The sequence below is a fragment of the Dendrobates tinctorius genome, unplaced genomic scaffold, assembly GCF_039654945.1.
Source record: "Dendrobates tinctorius isolate UK_male_01 unplaced genomic scaffold, ASM3965494v1 ptg000151l, whole genome shotgun sequence".
Taxonomy (NCBI): Eukaryota; Metazoa; Chordata; class Amphibia; order Anura; family Dendrobatidae; genus Dendrobates; species Dendrobates tinctorius.
In genome coordinates this window covers 21,063,285-21,088,043 of record NW_027361818.1, presented here as the reverse complement: position 1 = coordinate 21,088,043, position 24,759 = coordinate 21,063,285, and the positions used below count along the sequence as shown (strand labels likewise).

The 24,759-nt window shown below is 44.0% G+C and overlaps 1 long non-coding RNA gene across 1 annotated transcript; it reads right to left on the bottom strand.

The window, feature by feature from the left end:
• Positions 1–11,563: 11,563 nt before the first annotated feature.
• Positions 11,564–24,222, bottom strand: LOC141050003 (uncharacterized). The gene is made up of 3 exons (XR_012220467.1): positions 24,077–24,222; positions 22,802–22,966; positions 11,564–11,931 (listed from the first exon to the last, which is right to left on the bottom strand). It is a non-coding gene; the product is annotated as an uncharacterized lncRNA (long non-coding RNA).
• Positions 24,223–24,759: the final 537 nt, after the last annotated feature.

Genomic DNA, 24,759 nt, shown 5'->3' with positions numbered 1-24,759 from the left:
TCTCCTGAACTGTCATCTCAGCGCAGAGTCATCCTAGGACACCTCAGTGGACCATCGATGGAACTTGAAGCAATATCATTCAGCCGAGAGCTTCCCCTGAAAGAGACTCATGATTGTGTCCTCTGCCACTCTGACTCGGTCAGGCTTCTCAAAAATAAGTTCTAAGGCCTCAAAGAACCTATCCACAGACACATGTTCAGGGGCAGAAGCAGATAAAGTGAAAGCCCATGAATGATCCCTCCCGAAGTAAGGAAATGATTATCCCCACCCGCTGACTCTCATCTCCAGAGGATCGGGGTCTAAGAGAAAAAAATAGCTTGCAACTTTCCTAAAACGTACGGAACCTCTACTTTTCCCCAAATAAGGTATCTGGGAGCCTAACTGTAGCTTCAGTAGAGTACAATGAGATATCAACAGTGTTACTCTACTTACAGGCAGAGTGGAAAGAAAATCACTGCAAAGATTTTACAGAGTCAGAAAGTTCTCTTTGCAGGCTCCACGAGATGGCAGTAGAGTGGAAGCTGGACTGCATCTAAAGAGAGTTGGCCTGCAGTACAGCAGTAAGGCTACCACAGGTGGCAGCAGAGTAGTCCAAAAAGCCGGGTCAAATCCTTGACTGTAGCGCAGTACCAAATGAATAAGCAAACTCACGGTCAGGAACAAGCCAGAGAATCAGCAACGGTTGGAAGTGGATAAGACAAAGACAAAAGACAGAAACAGGTCATGATGCAAGCCAAGTCAAACCCAGGGAGTCAGCACACTAAAGGGAAACACTGGGTCAGAACGGGAATATTTGAAAACAGAGACACAGGATCAGATAGCAAATGTAGCAGGACCAATCAGAGCAATCACAGTGAGCTACAGCAGCCCTAGGCAGGAACTATAAGGCTGTGTGCACACTTTGCGGTTTGACCTGCGGAATTTTCCACGCAAATTTGAGAAAAACCGCAGGTAAATCCGCAGGCCAAAAGACCTGTGGGTTATCTACAGTTTTTCTGCGGTTTAGCCTGTGGATTTCCCTTGCGGTTTGTCACCTGTTATGGAGCAGGTGATAAACCGCTGCGGAATCTACACAAAGAATTGACATGCTGCGGTTTTGAAACCGCAGCAAATTCGCGCAGAAAATTCCGCACAGTGTGCACTGCGGATTTAATTTTCCATAGGCTAAAAGGGTACTGTACAACGCAGCAGAAACTACTGCGGACCTGCAGGGCCAAAACCGCTGCGGATCTGCAGCAGAATCCGCAGCGTGTGTACACACCCTAACAGACATTGCAGGAAGCAGCGATAAATAGCAAATCTGAATTCAGACTAAGGCTAGGAAAGGTAACCCCTTTATGGTCAGAACGCGAAAAAGGGAAAACAGTGCTCCAACCCTGGTCTGGAGCATGACAATTATAATGTAGGAGCATGTGAGAAGCTACAGTGCCTTTCAAAAGTATTTGGCTCCCTGGAACTTTTCAACCTTTTCCCACATATCATGCTTCAAACATAAAGATACCAAATGTAAATTTTTGGAGAAAAATCAACAAGTGGGACACAATTGTGAAGTTGAACGAAATTTATTGCTTATTTTAAATTTTGGTGGAAATTCAAAAACTGTAAAGTGGGGCGTGCAATATTCTTATTATTTGGCCCCTTTACTTTCAGTGCAACAAACTCACTCCAGAAGTTCATTGTGGATCTCTGAATGATCCAATGTTGTCCTAAATGACTAATGATGATAAATATAATCCACCTGTGTGTAATCAAGTCTTCGTATAAATGCTCCTGCTCTGTGATATTCTGAGTTCTGTATGAAGCACAGAGAGCATCATGAAGACCAAGGAACACAACAGGCAGGTCCGTGATACTATTGTGGAGAAGTTTAAAGCCGGATTTGGGTACAAAATGATTTCCAAAATTTAAACATCTCAAGGCGCACTGTGCAAGTGATCACATTGAAATGGATGGAGTAACATACCACTGAAATCTACCAAGACCCGGCCGTCCCTCTAAACTTTCATCTCAAACGAGGAGAAGACTGATCAGAGATGCAGCCAAGAGGCCCATGATCACTCTGGATGAACTGCAGAGATCTACAGCTGAGGTGGGACAGTCTGTCAATAGGACAACAGTCAGTCGTACACTGCACAAATCTGGTCTTTACAGAAGAGTGGCAAGAAGAAAGCCATTTCTCAAAGATGTCCATAAAAAGTATCATTTAAAGTTTGCAACAATACACCTGGGAGACACACCAAACATGTGGAAGAAGGTGCTCTGGTCAGATGAAACCAAAATCGAACTTTTTGGCAACAATGCCAAACAATATGTTTGGTGTAATGGCAACACAGCTCATCACCCTGAATACACCATCCTCACTGTCAAACATGGTGGTGGCAGCATCATGGTGTGGGCCTGTTTTCTTCAGCAGGGACAGGGAAGATGGTTAAAATCGATGGGAAGATGGATGGAGCCAAATACAGGACCATTCTTGAAGAAAACCTGTTGCAGTCTGCAAAAGACTTGAGACTGGGACAAAGATTTGTCTTACAACAAAACAATGACCCCAAACATAAAGCAAATTTTACAATGGAATGGTTCACAAATAAACATATCCAGGTGATAGAATGGCCAAGTCACAGTCCAGACCTGAATCCAATCGAGAATCTGTAGAAAGAGCTGAAAACTGCTGTTCACAAACGATCTCCATCCAACCTCACTGAGCTCGAGCTGTTTGCCAAGGAAGAATGGGCAAGAATTTCCGTCTCTCAATGTACAAAACCAATAGAGACATACCCCAAGCGACTGCAGCTGTAATCGCAGCAAAAGGTGGCGCAACAAAGTATTAAAGTTCAAGGGGCTGAATAATATTGCACGCCCCAGTTTTTGAATTTACCCAAGAATTTTAAATAACCAATACATTTCGTTCAACTTCACAATTGTGTCCCACTTGTTGTTGATTCTTCGCCAAAAATTTACATTTGGTATCTTTATGTTTGAAGCATGATATGTGGGAAAAGGTTGATATGTTCCAGGGGGCCGAATACTTTCGCAAGGCACTGTATTAGGCCCAAATTTTGCTGTAAATTTCATGCTAATTTTGTTGTAATTATTTAAATAATTAACAAAGTCATTAAACTCTGTTTCTGTTCCTGCCCATACAACAAATATATCAACCATGGTCTCAGGGGTTGGGTCTATTACTGAGCCGCTTTCCAAGTTCCTAGATTGGAGACTAAAACCTTTATTAATATTAATACCAGCACATATAAAGACACTAATGATTTTATAAAAATTCTTTCAGATTTGCAGTGGAAAAAAGCTTGTAAACTGAATGGATAGATGTTGAAAGTTTATATCCGAGGATCCCACAATCATTGGGGATAGATTCTATTGAGAATATTCCGTAATAACCACAGGATACAGAACTAGATATGACATTCATGACAGAAGGACGAGATGTTGTATTATCTCATAACGCCTTCACCTCTGACAATAATTGGTATGTGCAAGTAGCGGGGACAGCAATGGGTGCGCCAGTGACACAGCAATGATAATATCATTACTAAAGTTCAAAAAACCCAACAGCTTCTAACATGCTCCTACATTATAATGGTGCACACCCCGGCAGGTATTTCTATGCCGCCCCACACTCCGGTCCTGAGTGCCGGCGGCAGTGCCGGGTATTGATGCCACAGACTCGTGCGAGTTTCATGCGTCACACTCACAAGTGTGACCCCGGCCTAAGACGACTCAACAGCAGTGATGCAGGTTGTGAAACTCAAGCAATAGAGCTCACAAAAAACTTTAGAGCTCGGGGTTACCCTTCAACATTACTGAAAGAGGCACATAATAGAGCTAAAGAAAAAACGCAGAATTCATAAAAAAGCCAAGAACTGATAGGATTAAAAGAAAACAGAGATTTATTTTTATTTTTAGAAATAACCCAAATATGAGTTTGATAAAGATTGCGATCAGAAAAAACTGTCATTTATTGGAAAGTGACCGAGACCTTAGTACTGGAGCTCAGAATAAACCGCGAGTTACTTATAGAAGAAACCAAAATATTGGCGACCTACTAGTGAGAAAAAGACTTACAGCTGATATAGAAACATCTACATGGCGAACAGATAGTAAACCAATAGGGAATTTTTGTTGTGGACATTGTTCATACAGTCGGCTGCAGATTACAGGGAAGGTTTTAAAATTAGGTAAAATTACGCCTATAATAAAAGATTTCATCACGTGTCGTATGAATTACGTGGTATATGCAATTTTATGCCCGTGTCACTTCTACTATATCGGAATGAGGCCACTATGCACACGCTTCAGGGAACATTTCCATTCTATCACTACAATGAAAGGGTCAGTGAGATTCATCAAACACATACATGATGGCCACAATGCAGATCCTAATGGGTTAAAATGTGCAAATATTGAGCATGTAGAAAATCCACTAAGAGGAGGCAATAGCAATAAATTACTTCTGCCAAGAGAAGCCAAATGGATTTTAGACACTGAAGCCCAGGGCCCTCTAGGCTTACATGACAAGTCAGAGCTGTCTGTTTTGTGTGACATGTTTTTCTTTGTGCACACGTGTGATGTTTAATCAGTGTTGTTGAATTCACCTAGTCTTTAACTTCCCTCACGCTGGTGTAAAGGGAATGAGGTGTGTTCACATAGTAACATTGACCAGTAGAAGCGCAAATGAGCGCAAAACGTTCAAATTATCCTTAATCGGATAACATCCCTCCTCGTGGGATCATGTGATCACCACATACGGCACATTGACAGCGGGTTACCCTTATAGGTAGAATGTGCGGTTACCCTGTGTTCACTCCTATATTCCAGTGGTGCAATCATGTGGGCGGTTTGTCTAAACAGCGACACTGACAGTTTAGAATGTGCACACAATGAAATGGACATGTGTTGTATGTCAGTGGGCGGGTCCCCGATAGACCACCTCAACTGTCTCCATTGGCTGGAGGTTGCTTTTATAGCGATATTGCTTCCCACTCAGGCATGCCCCCAGGAAGAAGCACTAGCGAAACGTGCATCGGGGTTACGGGAGGCAACATGCAGCCATTACCCATGTGTCAGCTTTGACCCGTACAGGTAATATGTACATCTCCTAGCTTTACCAGTCTTTATATATATATACCAGTGCACTCCCGATTACTTCTACATTGCCTTGCTGTCATTTTGTGATGTCACCTCTATGAGTAGTTATCCTCTGATGGGATCTTTCCCACAGCAGTGTCTCCCTGCATAGGCGGCACACCTTATACATTAGTTATATCTCATATCACACCAGGAAACACTGTGTCTGCAGAGTTTATCATTCTCAGGCCTCAAGGATTGGTGATTGGGGACACACTACTGTCCAGGCACTCTGGCCAAATTATTTACTCCCGTGAGGGGTGCGATTGTTCACCCTCACCTGATTCCATTGGCGACAGTTGGCTTCCATGCAGATATCAGGATATTATAGTACGGCATGTTTACCCGCTTATATATATATTTAAGATCTCTCTTTATGCACGACGGCTGAACACGGGAACAATTAGGATTTATATATAGTCATTTGTTTCACAACTACTAGTAATTTGCTGCAACTGCCCTCCGTGTGTTTGTTGGTTTGAGGCACCTTTTTATGTCATTAATGTTTTCTCTTTTATGTATTGCTTTAAATATTCAAAAATAAAGTGCTCCATTTTATTTTGCGCTGAATATAAGCACTTCTTGATTTGTATGTTGCATACATGTGGCATGATCATTATGGCTTCCTATTGTCCTGTAGCCCATCCCAGCCTTGTGCAGGTCTACAATTTTGTCCCTGGTGTCCTTAGACAGCTCTTGGTCTTTGCCATGGTGGAGAGGTTGGAATGTGATTGATTGTGTAGACAGGTGTCTTTTATACAGTTAAATTCAAACAAGAGCAATTATGTTGTGAGTTCATTTTCCCCTTCACCACTGAGGCCCGATGAACTCCCTCTTCTGGTAAAGAAAGGTAGTGAGCCTGATTATCAAGCACCTGAGAATAATGATGATGACTGGCTGAGTGGAGTTACTGACTGGATATAAGGCCGCCAACGCCCTTCTCCCCTGCGGGTGATTTCTCTGTGGGATTCTTGGATTCCAGTCTGAATTCCTGCTCTTCTAAAGCTAAGTTTTCTGCTCTGCTTTTTGCATTTTTGCTTTGACTTTGTTTTGCTTTGTTTTTCTGGATTTCTGCCATTCCCTGCTGGGGTGAGCTGAATTCCTTTAGCTCTGTCTTCAGAAAATACCTGAGTGCTGATATAGTTTTTGAAGCCTAGCTGCTTCAGGGTCTTTTTCCATATCAGCCTGTTGGCTTATGTCTTTGATAGGGTTTTGGCAGATTGTAGACAGCAACCTTCCTTTCCTGTCCTGTTTAGTTAGTTTGGGCCCCATCGTTTGCTCAGCCTATCTTTCTATCTGTGTGAGTGTTTTTTCATCTTGCTTCACCGTCATTATATGTTGGGGGCTGCCTTTTACTTTGGGGTCTGCTCTGGGGCAGTTTAGATTTCCTTTTCTGTCTTTAGGCTATTTAGCTCTCCGGCTGTGATCGAGGGGTCTAGGGCACCGTAGGAACCCCCCACGGCTACTGCTAGTTGTGTTGATAGGTTCAGGGGTCTGCAATTTGATAGTTGCCAACTTCTCTGGTTTTCTGGACGTAGCTTCTATTTTTGTGTCTGCCTCCTACGGTGACTCTTTCATAACAAATTAATACAGGTAATGAGTGCAGAGTAGGAGGGCTTCTTAACCCCTTAATGACCGCTGACACACCTTTTAACTGTGGCAGTTAACGGTGCTTAAACCACAGCGCTGTTGCTGAGGAATAAGGATATAGCGCCCCCCAAAGTCAGAATTTATCCATGGTTTCAGCTACCTGGGGTAGCCAAGACCCCAGAGAACATGATTTGGGTCGGTTTTTAACGACTCTGGTGTTGCAATCGCCGTTATTAACGGTATAATGGCGACTGCAGAAAAAAAGTCAGATTTTCCATTTAATTTCTCTCTCATCTGATGTAATCGCACATCAGAAGAGAAACAGGGTCCTTGATTCCCCCACCCGGAACTTCCCGGTGTCCCTGGACCCTCCTGCATCCCCACATTTTCCCATTTGAGTTAGAGTTGGGCTAGTGAGTTGGGCTAAAGTTAGGGTTGGTGCTGAAGTTAGGCTTAGGATTGGGACTAAAGTTAGGGTTAGGGATGGGGCTAAAGTTAGGGTTATGGATGGGGCTAAAGTTAGGGTTAGGGTTGAGGCTAAAGTTAGGGTTAGGGTTGAGGCTAAAGTTAGGGTTAGGGTTGAGGCTAAAGTTAGGGTTAGGGTTGGGGCTAAAGTTAAGGTTGGGGCTAGGATTAGGGTTGGGGCTAGAGTTGGGGGGACGGTTAGGGTTGGGATTAGGGTAAGGGTTGTGATTAGGGTTAGGGTTGGGACTAAAGTTAGGGTTAGGTTTGGGACTAAAGTTAGGGTTAGGGTTGAGGCTAAAGTTAGGGTTAGGGTTGGGGCTAAAGTTAAGGTTGGGGCTAGGATTAGGGTTGGGGCTAGGGTTGGGGGGATGGTTAGGGTTGTGATTTGGGTTAGGGTTGTGTTTGAGTTAAGGTTGGGATTACAGATAGGGGTGTGTTGGGTTTAGGGTTGGGATTAGATTTGTGAGGTTTCCACTGTTTAGGTACATCAGGGGGGTCTCCAAACGCAACATGGCACCACCATTGATTCCAGCCAATTTTGTGTTCAAAAAGTCAAACGGTGCTCCCTCCCTTCTGAGCCCTGCCATGCATCCAAACAGTGGCTTTTCCCCACATATGGAGTATTGGTGTACTCAGGAGAAATTGCACAACAAATTTTGTGGTCCATTTTCTCCTGTTACCCTTGTAAAAATAAAAAAAATTGGATCCAAAGTAATTTTTTGTGATAAAAGTAAAATGTTCATTTTTTCCTTCCACGTTGCTTTAGTTCTTGTGAAGCACCTGAAGGGTTAATAAACTTCTTGAATGTGGTTTTGCGCGTCTTGAGGGGTGCAGTTTTTAGATTGGTGTCACTTTTGGGTATTTTCTGTTATTTTGATCCCCAAACTCATTTCAAATGTGAGGTGGTCCCTAAAAAAAGTTTTTGTACGTTTTGTTGGCAAAATAAGAAATTGCTGGTCAATTTTAACCCTTATAATGTCCTAACAAAAAAATTGCTTCAAAAATTGTGCTGATGTAAAGTAGAAATGTGGGAAATGTTATATAGTAACTATTTTGTGTGATATACCTCTCTGATTTAAGTGTACAAAAGTTAAAAGTTTGAAAATTGCAAAGTTACAGTATATCAAACAAATTTTACCCCTGACATGAAGTACAATGTGTCACGAAAACACAATATCAGAATAAGTGGGATACGGTAAAGCGCTCCAAAGCCGTAACCTCATAAAGTGACAGTGGTCAGAAGTGTAAAAATTGGCTTGATCATTAAGTACCAAATTGGCTCTGTCACTAAAGGGTTAAAAAACACAGGTCTGGGAGAGCCAGAATTCTTGCTGGTCGGTAGGTGATCAAATACTTAGGCAATAAAATGCAATTTAATAATTTGAAAATCATAAAATGTGATTTTTTTATTTTTAGATTCTGTCTATCAGAGTAGAACTGTACCTATAATAAAAAGTACAGATCGCTCCATTCTTTGTGGGTGGGAAAACTTGCAAAGTTGTCAGTGTATCCAACACTTATTTTCCCCATGTATTTGTGCAGAGCCGATCCTTGAAGATTCTATCACAGGATTCCGTGATGACATCACTGACGATGCTCGGCCATTGTGAGATCACTGGTGATTCTCGGCCATTATGACCTCACAGCTCGGTCCCTACTTCTAGAATGTACGCAGGGTCACCGCTGCCATTTATGGCTCTATAGTGACTGAGAGCATTTGCAATTTTTCACTATGGCTGAATTACAGAATTTTCAGGTACAAGCACTGTGGGAGATTCTTACCACCCATCACCCTGACATTGTGCTTCCACCATCCGATGGCGTCCTCAGCTTCACTCACCGGCTGGTGGTGCAGCTAGTAATGGATTGCCTGACCAAACACCAACTAGACCAACTAACGTCAGACTATCTGACGGATTTACGTCACAACATCAGGACATTACTACAGCAGGTAAGTGGCGGACGCTCCGCACAGAACTTCTCCGTAATCCTAGATAATAATGGTGGGAGAGAAGCTTCTTCTTTCCTCCAATATAAAACACGACGAGTCCCCAGATATGGAGCCGCTGTATCTGCAGAGAGGAGACGATGTCACTGACAATGGCCGCCTCCATTGTGTCTTTTCTCATCTCACATTTTTCCTTTTTGTTTCTTTTCTTCTTTATAGGCTGAAAAAAGATCTCAAATTGAAGATTTGGCTTTTATTAAAGATCTGGCCGAAAAAGTCCTGTGTGTCCTAGAAGGTCCGGCCTGCTCGTCGGAACGCCCGGTAAGGAGCCACCATCTTCTCTATCACACGTCCTTGTTTTCTGATCTTCTCCAGATCACCAGTCAGAGATCAGAAGATCTGGTGTTAGATCTTCCAGGCCTCCCTGTCAGTCCCCGGCAGGCACAGGAGGTTTTATGGCCGCCTGTCTGTGCTGCTCCCTCCTCTGTGAGGACAGTCTGTATTCTGCTGATGTAGTCACAGCTCAGTGGGGGGAAGTCTGTATTTTCCCTTCTTTCTCGCTCTATCAGTCTTCCTACTTGTAAATGCTGCCGCTGAGATAACAGGCGTCATTACAGAAATGTTGTGCATACAAGTCCCTTATACAGTATATTAATGTGGGCTTGTGGAGAGGAGCTGCAGTGCAAAGCAATTCTACCCAATGATATAATGAATAAAGTGCAAGACGTATCCACGGTGGAAAGAGCGGGGATAATGCAGCTCTGGGATATCACGGTGCATAACATAAAATCTGACACCGAACGGGAGATTTTTCAATGTTAACTCATCGTAATCCACAGAAGGGAGAGAAGTGTCTGAGAAAAGTTCTCATGATGGCGCGTGATTTGTAGAGTTACAATTGGTGCATCTGTAAATGTTGGTTTAGTCCTTCCTGATTGGTGCATTTGTATTTTTTACATCCTGAGATGTTTTCCTGCAGCTTCTATATCTTAGTATTATTTCTTATTCTTTTTTAGGACTTGATCAGATGATTGATCCCGGCAGGAGAGCCGCGGATCAGCGACTATGAGACATCTAAACGGATCGGCAGCGGAGCTTTTGGGTGAGATTTCTGTTCCCATAATCCCCATTTCTCAGGGTTCCCCATGACAATGCTTCTGCCCCTGTGCTCTGCCAGTCAGTGTTGTCATAGGGAAACGATCAGAGTCCACATCACTGTCCGCATCTCCAGGTCACTCGTCAGCTCAGTTATATACCGCTGAGCGGCCAGATCTGTAACCAATCAGTCTGTAAGGAAAGGGCGGATATAATACATTACACCCACCGGTCCGAGACCTCATCTGTTCTTATGCTGCCGCCTCCACCACCGCTTCCCCGTCCTCCGCACCCATCTTCGGATTTTTCGGGGCCCCATTTTGGAGCTGATAATAGTGATTGGCTGCACACGGTCACGTGAGGGGTGACACGATACTGACGCCAATGACATCTGCACCCCCACCCTCCACCATGACCATGTGAGTCCGATCACCGGCCTCAGCAGCAGAAGGGAGGACAACCAAAGTCCGGCACAGAGGACGGAGGACTGCAGTGATGGACGGGGAGGGACGAGGACAAGGGGGTGTAATGTGTTTAATTATATTTTAACCTCTTCCCTCCCCTCCATTTATTCTGCCTTGGGCTGTGGAGAAAGCCTAAAAACCATCCTGCTATGGCAATGGGAATTTAGACCAATTTATATTTGGACTGAATCGTATGTACTGGTCGGTTATAGCGAATCTGCCCAAGATGAATTTCAGCAGATTCTCTCATCTGTAATGTGACCTGGGTGAGGGCAGACGTGGCGTGGTGCAGACCTCCCGTAGGTGATCTATGTAGAGCTCTTTTATGTATTTCTAGATGTGGATTTCTAGTGATGGCCGGACTGCTGGCATCAAACATTACTAAAAGATCATATAATGACTTGTATATACAGACTGTTAATAAGGCTTCATTATAAACCATGGCTTCTGCATCTCTCCAGGTCCGTCTTCTTAGTGCGCCATAAAGAATCACAACAGATCTTCGCTATGAAGGAAATGGCCAAGCGGAACCTGGATACTCCACAGAAAGTGGAAAGCGCCTTTATCGAGAGAGACATCCCCACCTTCGCAGATTGTCCCTTTGTGGTCTCCATGCTCTGCTCCTTCCCTACTACATCTTACCTGTGTATGGTCATGGAGTATGTAGGAGGTAGGACACCTACATTGTATTATATTCTTCCCATGCCTGCTGACATCTTATCACCTCCCATATCATTAGGATTGTCCCCGTGGACGGTTACATCCCACAGAGCATTTACTATAGGTTATCTATTACCAAGATACCCAGAAAGTCATTGATCTGTGTGATCTCCCTGTATGTCCGCACTGAGAGCGTCAGTATCTCCAGCTGTAGACGAGATGTGACATCACTTTATGTTATTAGTTACATAGATGACATTTCATCATGACCTCAGACTAATTCATTTGTGCAGTATACAGTATATTATATCTTTATATATTGTCTCCTGCCCCAATGTCTCCACTCACTTCTCATCACACATCATGGTGATCGGCTGTATAAACCCCTCACCGGCCATATTTCCTTTCTTCTATAGGTGGAGACTGTAGGACCCTTCTAAGCACCAGGGGTGCTTTATCTGTCCCGTTGGCCCGCTTGTACTTTGCAGAGGCGGTCCTTGCTGTGGAATACCTGCATAGTTACGGTGTGGTGCACAGAGACCTGAAGCCGGAGAAGTAAGTGAATACCTGTAGTATGAGAAAAAGAGGAAAGTTATCCTTTATTATCTCACGGTCTATGAAGCTAAAACCATCTTCTCTTTCACAGCCTCCTGATAACATCTGCAGGACATATTAAAGTTACCGACTTTGGAATTTCAAAACTTGGTGTCATGATGCCAAACACCAACATCTACAAGCCATCAGCAGAGGACATCTCCAGAGAGTTCCAGGACCATGAGGTTGGCATTACCTACAGGAACTTAGCTTGTTCTGCATAAATCTCATGACCCTATTGTCTCTTCCCTACGTTCTTCATTTCTACAGAACTTTTTCACTGATATTTTATCTTCTGTATTTCTGTTTTTATTATAAGAACTTATCATAATAATTGTCTCATCGATTCTCATCTCGCTCTTCTGTTGGTTTCTAGTTCTGTGGCACCCCGGGTTACATGGCCCCTGAGGTCATCCTGATGAAAGGCTATGGAAGACCTGTGGACTGGTGGGCAATGGGCATCATATTATATGAGCTTCTCATGGGATATAGACCATTTGATGGAAATTCCTGGACTGAGATTAATGAAAATGTGATCAATGGTAAGTAGAATAATCTGATCATGGCTTTCACTGGTCATCTTGGTTTAGTTACTTCCTTTGCTTTATCTTACAGTCCAGTAAAGAGGTTTTATGTTCTGTAATTTTCTCTATAACAGGAGATATAATTTGGGACAGTAATGAAACTATTCCACCCGATGCTCAGGACCTCATCACTCAGCTGCTCAGAAAAGATCCTGTGGATAGACTTGGGACAGGTAACATATCCAATACTATCACTATTCGCTTGTTACACCGAGGACATATCACTCATGTCCATGAGGATCATTACTTCTCCATCAGCTTCTCCATTTATAGTTCTCATTGCTAAGATTTTCACTCTATTTCCTACATGTCTGCTCAGTTACCTAATTAATTCAGATTAAGATAAACTGTTCAGATATAGTTACATAGTTACAAAGGTTGAAAAAAGACCTCGGTCCATCAAGTTCTCCCTTTCTCCACCAATTATTCATTTTGTCACCAAATTACCTATAACCTACAATCTTATGTGCATTGAGGAAATCTTCCAGCTCTTTTTTAAAAGCTGCTATAGTGTCTGCCATTACTACTTCTTGTGGTCGGCATTCCACAGTCTGACTGCTCTTACTGTAAAGAACCCTTTCCTATTTAGCTGCTGGAATTGCCATTCTTCCACCGGTAATGAGAGCCCCCTGGTCCTTAGTATGGCCCTTGGAAGGAATAAGACATGCGCCAGTCACGTGTCTTTTTTCCTAAGGAAAACAAGCCCAACTTTTCCAACCTCTCATCATATGAGAGGCCTTCCAACCTTTGTAATAATCTAGTAGCCCGCCTTTGAACTGACTCTAATTTCTGAATATCCATTTTTAAATGTGGAGCCCATAGCTGGATCCCATATTCTACATGTGGCCTCACAAGTGATTTATAGTGGAGTAACACTACATTGGGATCGCTGGATTTTATCTCTTTTTATACATCCTAAAATCTTTGCTTTTGCGGCTGCTGCTTGACATTGAGTACTGCTGCTCAGCTTACTTGTAATCAGAATATCCAAGTCCTTCTCCTGTTCTGTATTCCCAAGTATTCTCCCATTTAATGTATATGCAGCAATAGTATTACTCCGTCCTAGCTGCATTGCTCCACATTTATCTACATTAAACCTCATTTGCCAAGTTTTTGCTCATTCAGACGTCTTATCCAGATCGTTTTGCAAAATTGGTGGTTTCTTTTTATTCCTGGGCATTTTATTACCAGAGAGTATACGTTTTCTACAGGATTCTAGTAGGATATCCTTAACATGTCCCATTTATGGTCAGAATCCCCAGTTACCATGAGATGGTCCCAGCCTACTTGATTAAGCGCTTCCCTTAATTTGTTGGTATGGAGCTGTCTCTGACAATGTCCCCATCACTTTTGTTTTTCTTTATCCAGGAGGCGCATTTGAGATCAAGGGTCATGCATTCCTTAGAGATTTAGACTTTGACAACCTTCTAAGTCAAAAGCCGGTGTACGTTCCTCAGCTTGCATCAGATGTGGACACCAGTTTATTTTTTGTCAGTAAGTAGAAAAGACATCATCTAGACATAGTGTCTGCTTGTCTCGTCTTCCATATTATGTGATAATCGGATCCCATTAATATTAATGATAAATGGTGACTGTGTTATACTGACAACCTCTACTAACACTTGATTGTCTATGTCTTATAGACCATTATAATATGATTAAACATCTGGTCTCAGAGGAGGAGAAGGGTACAAGTGAGGAGAATAAGTGGTATGACTTTCAAAATTTTACATCATCATCTGAAAGGCTTTCTAAAGTAAGTATGTGATTAATAAATCCAAAATATGTATAAAAAGACCCTTAAACATAATATGATTTCATATCTTGTTGCTTCCGCACGTAGCTCTATACCACCAGTAACGGAATGATGAACGATGAGGATCCCAAGTCCCCTCCAGAGTGTACCCCAACATCCAACAATGACAGCCCCGAAATGTGAGTAGATTATGGGGTCATTACTGGGAACTTCAGGCTGATATATGTACACTATACCAAATATAGGACAGAAATACCATAATATCACATGCAGCATCCTCTGCCCCCTGGTTAGCAGTCATTGTGCTTTTGGCTTCAGAAACCGCTGGTGATAACAGCCTATGATTGTGGCCAGTCATGCATTTTTAGTAATACACACATTGTAGGAGAGATGTAGTATTACCTGACAGACATTCTTGGTAGTTGTTTTCCACTCCAGTCTATAAAAGTTAGTTTTGAGCATTAGACCTTCCCCACTATGGCAGTCATATGTCCTATTAGGCCTTATAGTCAGTGTTCTTATAGTGAGACAACCCCTTTTATACTGTGCTTCCTTGTGATTCATGTGTTTTTCTTCTTCCAAACAGGCAGAAAGAATCTTCCCCCATAGCTGATAGAGACGACGCCATTACCATCTTACCATCCTCGTCCCCACTATCAGGTATGTCCATGTCTGCAGCAGCAACAATCTGAATGTTGACTTCAAGTCTCAAATATTTCCACATGGTTTTCCTGTAGTAGGTCTCCTATGTTATTCATGAATCACAATTATGTTGTCCATGGGCCCATATTGTATCTCTATTTCACTAATTTTGCACAGGAGTTTTCATGGATTCTGTGAGATGCGTTGCAGCGTCCAATAACCTCCATCATCATAAGGAGACATCGTCTCCTACAATAGAATATCGCTCATCAGTGATGCACCACATGGCGGCACACAGGACGCTTACTGCTCTATATCAGCGACACATCTAATGCCCCTCAGATGGGATTATGTACATTATATAGGACTTATTCTGCCCTATTATGATATAATACCAGATTATCAGGACTATAGGAGGCAGGACTAGAACAATCCTACTATATACAGGAGACAAAGCAGATCCTATTACTGAGGTTTTGTTTTTTACTTTATGATCAGAATTTCCTGCTCAGGAGGAAAGAAAATCTACAATAAATCTGAGTAAAGAAGAAGAAAAATCAGAAAAAGGAAAAAAGGGGAAAAAGAGACGAGGTAAGTGTGAGAATCAGCCCCATGTTGTGTGATGTCAGTGAGAATCATTCATGTGGAGCAGATGTCATCTGTCAGTGATGGGATTATCACATGTATGATGGCTGACAATGACCCCTGACCTCTGTGTGATGAGATTCCTCTGCCGTCCGGCCACAGTGACCGCACAGTAGTATCATGTCATATGGAGTCCCATCACTTACATTGTATTTACTTCTCTTCTCATAGGTTCCATCTTCCGCCGGATCTTATCATCCTGTCGGCGTGGATTATCCAGGGCTGCTCGAGTATTTGCAGGTTGTCACTGTTGCCCTAGAACCATCTGAAAGACAGGAAACCTAAGCATCGAGCGCCCTGAAGTCAAGCAGATCCACCATCATTGCTGGACCTGTTTTGAAGCGGGACTAACTCCTAGCCGCGGTCTACGGACCAAACATTGGGCATGGGCAGGGCCTTGGGGGCAGATCCCAAGTGCGCTCAACCATGTGAAATAGCTTACGCTCAGGAACATTGAGGGATTGCGCTATCGGAGAGCTCTACCCGTTCATTTCCTTTAGGAATAGAGCTATGGGAAAGCTCTACCCGTGCACTTTCCTCATGGATAGCGCTATCGAATAGCTCTACCCAAACAGTATTAACGACAGAGCTTTTTCATACACGTATTGATTCTGTTCCTAGTTTTACCCCTCCCTTATCCTTCTATCCTATAATTAATTAAAATTATAAAGATAAAAAAAAGTTTGCTTAATTTTTTTTCACATTTATTAATCTTACCTATGTATTTTGTTATCTGATAAGATTCAGTACATATACAGATACTGGCCGGTGGCCGAACCTTATACTACAAACACTTATTACCATTTGTGTCCAACATTTTACTTATGAGTTGTGCCCCTAAAGACATCTAAAATACAGGAAACCTCCACATCTCGCTCCCACAAGTCCAGCAGATCCACCATCACTGCTGGACCTGTAAAGAAGGACCTTCACCATCTACCTGTGGCCTTCTGTTATTTCTCTACCCGGACATGTATCGCCTCTGTCACCAGGCTCTGTGGTAATCCTACTGCTCGCCTGACTGGGTTCTTACTGGTATCTCACCCCAGCTGCCCTCCTGACTATGATTTCGACTACTGATTCTGTTCCCGTTCTTCTCCCTCCTTGAAGTCCAGCAGATCCACCATCACTGCTGGACCTGTAAAGAAGGACCTTCACCATCTACCTGTGGCCTTCTGTTACATCTCTTGCCGGACATGTATCGCCTCTGTCACCAGGCTCTGCGGTAATCCTACTGCTCACCTGACTGGGTTCTTACTGGTATCTCACCCCAGCTGCCCTCCTGACTATGATTTCGACTACTGATTCTGTTCCCGTTCTTCTCCCTCTTTGAAGTCCAGCAGATCCACCATCACTGCTGGACCTGTAAAGAAGGACCTTCACCATCTACCTGTGGCCTTCTGTTATTTCTCTACCCGGACATGTATCGCCTCTGTCACCAGGCTCTGTGGTAATCCTACTGCTCGCCTGACTGGGTTCTTACTGGTATCTCACCCCAGCTGCCCTCCTGACTATGATTTCGACTACTGATTCTGTTCCCGTTCTTCTCCCTCCTTGAAGTCCAGCAGATCCACCATCACTGCTGGACCTGTATAGAAGAACCTTCACCATCTACCTGTGGCCTTCTGTTACATCTCTTGCCGGACATGTATCGCCTCTGTCACCAGGCTCCGCTGTATTCCTACTGCTTGACTGACTGGACTCTTACTGGTATCTGACCCCGGCTGCCCTCCTGACTATCATTTTGCCTATTGAGTCTGTTCACGATCTTCTCCATCCCTTTTCCTTCTATCCTTTTATCAATAAAAAAAATTATAAATATTTTTAGTGAAATTTTTTCATCTATTAATGAATAAACTTTACTCTGCATTTTGTTAGTTGATAAAAATAATAATGTAACATTACTGTTTCTAAATATATGAATGACTATGTAAGCAGCATATACATTACTGATTTTACTCATTATATAGAGCCATTTATTCCACAGCACTTTACAAACATTATTGAAATTGTCCCCATTGGGGCTCACAATCTAAATTCCATATCAGAATGTTTTTGAAATGTGGGAGAAAACCAGAGAATCTGGAGGAAACCCCCATAAACATGGGAGAGCATTCAAACTCATTGCAGATGTTGTCCATGGTGGGATGTGAACATAGGTCCTCAGTGCTGTAAGGCAGCAGTGCTAACCACTGAGCCACCTTGCTGCCCAAACGTATGCAGTCTCATTTTCTTAAGCTTTTTTTAGTGCTTCTTGGACCTATTGTCAGAAGTTTTGATAAGTCCATTAAGCAATGCATAAAATGAGAGCGTTTTTAAGACAAAAAGTCACTAAATGCTCCAACTGACACCCAGGCATCTTCTGGGGTTGAGCATCTGCGAAACAGAATATGCCTGAAGAATGGTCGGCTCACTTCTTTCAACCTCTTTGTGTTTTTGGAGACCTGAAGAACTTCAAAGACACTGAAGAGATAAATAGAAATTTTGGTGCAGTTTCTGAGTGATTTTTCAGGTGGTTTTCAGAGCAGACCATGGGTTCAGTGATGGTCAATGTAGCAGATCAGTATTCTTCCAGCTGGGGCTGAGGTCGTTAAGCTGGCATCCTGTAGAATGTTAAATCTGAGTCCCTCTTGATGGAGCCATGGTGTACTGGCAGCTGTCTTGTAGAGTGTTTCTGGCTGTGATTTGTAAAGTTTACCTGATACAGAAGCAGATCCTCTTTTATACATCACAGCTCTTATTCAGGTGTTTTTTCCACAGGATTGGGGGAAGTTTGCAGTGTCTCATACCTCATTGTTTGAGTATTTAATTAATTTGCAGTTTGTCTTCCTCTGTTTTCCAAGTAAACAAGCTCCATGGCTTGGTACAATGTGTAATCAACATATTAGCAAACATGATTGTTCAATGACCCTGCGTCCCTTTTTTTCAAAGATAGCAGACAATAATCCCTAGGAGCTGATATAAGAGGTACACAGCTGCCATTCAGCAATTTCCCAAACATCAATTCTAGTGTCATCATTCAGACCCATACGACTATAGTCCATGTGTCTTACGCAATGTATGGTGGGTAAATTTGGCAGTAGTACAGCAGAAGGCTTTGGGCACAGTATTGTAGTAATATTAAGGAGTAGTTTCGGAGCATTAATAAGCAGAGCAGTAGGACATATATGATATTTTCCCCTTGTCATATCATTATAATGGCTTCTACTAAGATAGTGATCCATGATATCAAATGTATTGCTAGGAATATTATCATGTGATAGCACTATACAGATGTGTAGACCTGCGCCTGATGCCTAATAACTGAGGGGGTTAATCAGAGCTCCTCTTGTGCTGCAGGATGATAAGTGAATTGATTGTCGAGGACTCAGCTACTTCTCATCATCATTTACTTGATAAACGAGCTGTGTCATTAAGATTTGAAGTCTGCGCCATTTAGAAAACCGGAGAATGTACTGGATGGGAATATACGGAAGCAGATGCCCAGTAAATTTTAAAAGATAATACATTTTATTGAATACTGTATAATACACAATTTTTTAAAAAAATTTCCAATGGGTAAACACAAGAAAAATGGACTTGCAAACAGAGGGATCGTTATACCCAATATTAAGAGCAATAGATTGAATACCAATAAAGTAGTGTTATGATTATGATTTGGTCCAGAGAAGATAAAAGAAAAAGCATCAAATTCTTTTGCAAAACAAAAAATACTGTTAGCGCTTATAAGCTTCGATGTATAAAAAATAATAATTGATGATTTTTCAAATAATAGGTAGTCAGGTACATTTAGATCAATTAAATTATTCCTGATGCTAAGTAGCAATATTAGTACATATTAGATCAGTACCCTTGTACATACAATTAGTGCTTATAAGCTTCAACGTATGAAAAAAAAAGTTTTTAGATTCTCTGATGATATGAAGTCCAAATCCAATTGGACCAATTACATTATTAAATCTATTTTTAAAGCAGAGTAACAAGTGTATTAAAGGTAAATTAGCTAATAGTACATATTGCATCAGTGGTCCAATTGAAAACAGCTTTCAACAATAGTAAGAAATAAGGGTTTTGAATAAAGTTAAACACTAATGTAACTGGTGATCATTAGTGATGGACGAGCACTAAAATGCTCGGGTGCTCGTTGTTCGGGTCGAGCAAATTGGAATACTCGGGTACTCGGACAGAACAACGAGCCCAATGTAAGTCTATGGGTGACCCGAGCATTTATACCGCGATCCCCCCCGGGGGTCCTTTTAAGGTCTAAAAACGTCTGAAAATGATGGAAACACTGCTCAAATGACACGGGGACATCATGGGGATCGCCCCTGGAAGCATTCCTGACTCCTAGTTCACAGCTTTATATAATGTTGTCAGAGTTTCATGCCATTTTTACCGATGCACCAAAAAACATACCAAAACGAAACCAAAATGGACTTTGCTGGGAAATATGTTACGGTACATCCTTTCCAGGTTAATGACTTGTATATAAGGCAAAATAATTAACCCCAGACCAAAATGTTCCTCCACCACTTGGGATATGTTCAGACGCAGTGGTTTTGAAGTGTTTTTCAACTTTTACATTGCTTTGAACCAAAACAAATGCATTCACTGGGAAATGTCATTGTAACATTTACCAACCCTAGCTGGCCATGTGGTGTGTGACACATAAGCAGACACATCTTGTTTCCTTTATGAAGGAGGGACTCTTGCAGTGAGTGGATGGGCTGCCAAGAATTAGGGCGCACACCAATACCCCTTTCACGAGATGTCCAGGAGGGCATCCCTAAAAAATGTTTTACGCAAAGCAAAACCACCCACCCTTGTTCAATTGACGACTCATGGACAGGACACTCTGGGCCGTGATACTAACCCACCCTGGGCGAGCTGACCTAGCGAGGACCACCCCCTATACAGAGAGCATCAGGTGCAGGCCCAGGGGAACAAAGTACCATGACTGCTGGAACCAGGTGGCTGGCTGGAAGACAAGACAGAGCAGAGTGTGTGCTGGGAAGCAAGCCTCAGTACAAAACAGAGGAGACTGCATGCTAGGAATCACGTCTGGATACAAACCAGAGCAGAGTGTGTGCTGGGAAGCACGCCTGCGTACAAAACAGAGGAGAAAGCATGCTGGGAAGCACGCTTGGGAACAAGACAGAGGAGAAAGCATGCTGGGAAGCACGTTTGGGAACAAGACAGAGGAGAGCACGTGCTGGGAAGCACGCCTCAGTACAAAACAGAGCAGAGCGCATGCTGGGAAGCACGCCTGAGTACAAGACAGAGCAGAGAGCATGCTGGGAAGCACTCCTGGGTACAAGACAGAGGAGAGCACATGCTGAGAAGCACACCTGGGTATAAGACAGAGCAGAGCACATGCTGGGAAGCACGCTTGAGTACAAAACAGAGCAGAGCGCATGCTGGGAAGCATGCCTGGGTACAAGACAGAGCAGAGCGCATGCTGGGAAGCATGCCTGAATACAAGACAGAGCAGAGCGTGTGCTGGGAAGCATGCCTGAGCACAAGACAGAGCGGAGCGCACGCTGGGAAGCACGCCTGGGTACAAGACAGAGCAGAGCGCGTGCTGGGAAGCACACCTGAGTACAAGACAGAGCAGAGCACATGCTGGGAAGCACGCCTGGGTACAAGACAGAGGAGAGCACGTGCTGGGAAGCACGCCTGGGTAAAAGACAGACCAGAGCGCATGCTGGGAAGCACGCTTGAGTACAAAACAGAGCAGAGCGCATGCTGGGAAGCACGCCTGGGTACAAGACAGAGCAGAGCGCATGCTGCGAAGCATGCCTGAGTACAAGACAGAGGAGAGCACATGCTGGGAAGCACGCCTGGGTACAAGACAGAGCAGAGCACATGCTGGGAAGCACGCTTGAGTACAAAACAGAGCAGAGCGCATGCTGGGAAGCACGCCTGGGTACAAGACAGAGCAGAGCGCGTGCTGGGAAGCACGCCTGGGTACAAGACAGAGGAGAGCACGTGCTGGGAAGCACGCCTGGGTAAAAGACAGACCAGAGCGCATGCTGGGAAGCACAACTGGGTACAAGACAGAGGAGAGCACGTGCTTGGAAGCATGCCTGGGTAAAAGACAGAGCGGAGTGCGTGCTGGGAAGCACGCCTGGGTACAAGGCAGAGCAGAGCGCGTGCTGGGAAGCACGCCTGAATACAAGACAGAGCAGAGCGCATGCTGGGAAGCACGCCTGGGTAAAAGACAGAGGAGAGCACGTTCTGGGAAGCATGCCTGGGTAAAAGGCAGAGCAGTGCGCGTGCTGGGAAGCATGCCTGGGTAAAAGGCAGACCAGAGCGCATGCTGGGAAGCACGCCTGGGTACAAGACAGAGCAGAGCGCATGCTGGGAAGCACTCTTGAGTACAAGACAGAGCAAAGCGCATGCTGGGAAGCACGCCTGGGTACAAGACAGAGGAGAGCACGTGCTGGGAAGCATGCCTGGGTAAAAGGCAGAGCAGAGCGTGAGCTGGGAAGCACACCTGGGTACAAGGCAGAGCAGAGCGCGTGCTGGGAAGCACGCCTGGGTACAAGACAGAGCAGAGCGCATGCTGGGAAGCACGCCTGGGTACAAGACAGAGCAGAGCCGTGCGGCAATTGTGTGTTGTGCAAAAATATAGTGGGATTTACTTCATTCACATCTGTGGATGGCAAAAAAAAAATTTCTCCATCCAACAACATATTACCTGCAACACCTCTCAGGTAATACATCATGCCACATGTGTTAGGTGTCGGATTCCTGCCCCTGCACAGGAGCAATCTTCGAGCCTTGCCTTCTGCGGTCTCCCATTCAGTCCCAGCCGCAGAGGAGCCTGCTCAGTGAAGACGTGGTTCCCAGCGGCTTGCTCAGGCTAGTGCTGTCAGGTTGGTTACTGCTGCCACCTCTGGATCAGCTTTGGCAATCGGCACTAGCCAGCAGCGATGGCTTCCCAACCATCCAGTAAAAACCCATAAGTGCACAGTTTCTGATTAGTAGAGAGGACAAAATAAGCCTGACCCTCTGATGAATATCCAGAGGGTCAGTAGCACCAGAAATGGTCAGTCTGGTGCCAGATGCTCTTTGGGAACACGTTACAACAGACATTACGCTGATGAAGCCCCTGTGTTATGGGTAAATATGTCTATGAAATACTCAGTGCCTGATGACAGATGAATAATGATAAAACAGGCCAAAACCCCCAAGGAATGAAATGTTCACCCACCTGAAATCCCGTCTGTTGTTGATCACTCTGTCCATGGGGCAATACTGGGCTGAACTCTCCAGCACCACGATGTCCACAGTCCCGCTGTCATTACCTCGCCTGCTCTGCACCCGGCAGCCCCAGTTCCCGGTTGATCCAGCTTGTATGTTGGAAATGGTCAGTGCACTAAAAAGGGGATCAAGGCGTCACAACCACACACACAGGCAATACTATTATAATAACCTCATACCTTCCACGGCCATAACTCACCTACTGGAGCATTTACCATAGAAGATAAAAGACTTTAAAGAGGACCTGTCACCAGGACAACAATGGCCAGGTTTTGCTCTTATTTTATCCCTGCTGTTTCCCAGAGTGTTCCGTAGCTTTTCTGTACGTATCGGGGATATGGGCCTTTTTATTTAGTACTGACGTTACCATGGGGCGAGGCTCACAGGATCCTCTGGGGCGGGTCTTTGGGCTGCTCTGCAATATATGTCCTTGTAAGTCACCTCTCCTTAGTGAAGAGCATAATTATAGCAAGTAAATAAAAAGGCTCATATTTCTGGAACAGTATAGCGAATTTACAAAAAATTACATACAACCCCCCGCTCCCAAAAAGAGACCAAAAAACTGAGCTGGACTATAAGCTGGCATGTGGGCAAAGTGTAAGAGCAAGTTCACACTGCGGCCATTTCACAGACAGAACCTAGGAAAAAAAGAAAATGAGCACATACCCTACAGAAAATAAGCAAATACTAACAGCACGTCTTATATATATAACACAGGGGACTGAGCGCTGTTTGGATCAAATACATATTTTTTGTGTTATTTTCCTATGGGTTTTGTCTGTGACATTGCCGCAGTGTGAACGCGCTCTTACACTTATGTACTGGGGATTACACATTATAGTCCAGATCAGGTTTTTTGCTGGAAAAACTCTCCTTTAAACTTGACAACCCCCCTGTAACTTGTACCCATGGCACTGAATATTTCTGGCCATGCATGCGCTGAAGATGATGAAAATGTCTATAGGACGCGGCATCGCACCCCATCCAGCTCAGGGGGTAGAAGTCTGGGGAAACTGTGGGGTCTTGCAGGGCAATGCAGACAATTCTCCGGGGTTTGGTAAATCAGGAGAAATAACAGAATAAATGACTCTTTATGCCCCAATATGCGCAGTGATCTTTAGGCTGCTGCCTTCTTATACAATGCCAAACTCCTATAGGGATTTTATGGTTTGTCCATTACACAACGTATATATACACCGATGATATATCGGAGAACACGGGGCACCTGGCGATCAGTGATCAGCTGTGCATCATGTTCTTCTGAACAAAAATCCCCTGCGCCTCGTCCGTTCCCACAGTCCTCCCATCCGGAGAGCACAACACCTGCATGTCCTGGTCTATGTAGGACGCCGTGCACTGGAAAGCGAGGCTGTCCCCTCAGACACAACCTGATGATGGGACGGGGTCATGGAAAATAAAGGCAGCTCCAGAGGCGAGTCTGAAAAGTGGATACAAAAAGTTTGAAAAAATTAAAAAAAAAAAAAAAAACTAAAATCTTATGTCACCAAATATAGAAGATTTTATGACGTCGATTACAAAATACAGCCAGCTCCAGAGGCGCACGGCGCATGGCCAGAAGTTTGGAAGATAACTTTTGGTCATGCGGAGTGCGTACACCCGGCTTCAGAGGCGCAGTGACGTGGCCGGAATGAGCGGCGCATGCGCTAGATCCGCATAAGCGGTGATGACACCGCGTGTGCACATTATGTTATCACGCCCACAGGGGCCCGATAACATGGAAAGAGGGCGGACTAGTCTGGGGCAACGAGCGCCATTTGACTCGAAAAATGTTATCTAGGGCCGGATAGGCAGGGAACTTACTCATAAGTGAGTTAGAGGGAATGGGGGACCCGACAGCTTCACTTTACTGGGGTCGCAGCCTCTGTGGACTTTCCGAAAAGGTGTGTG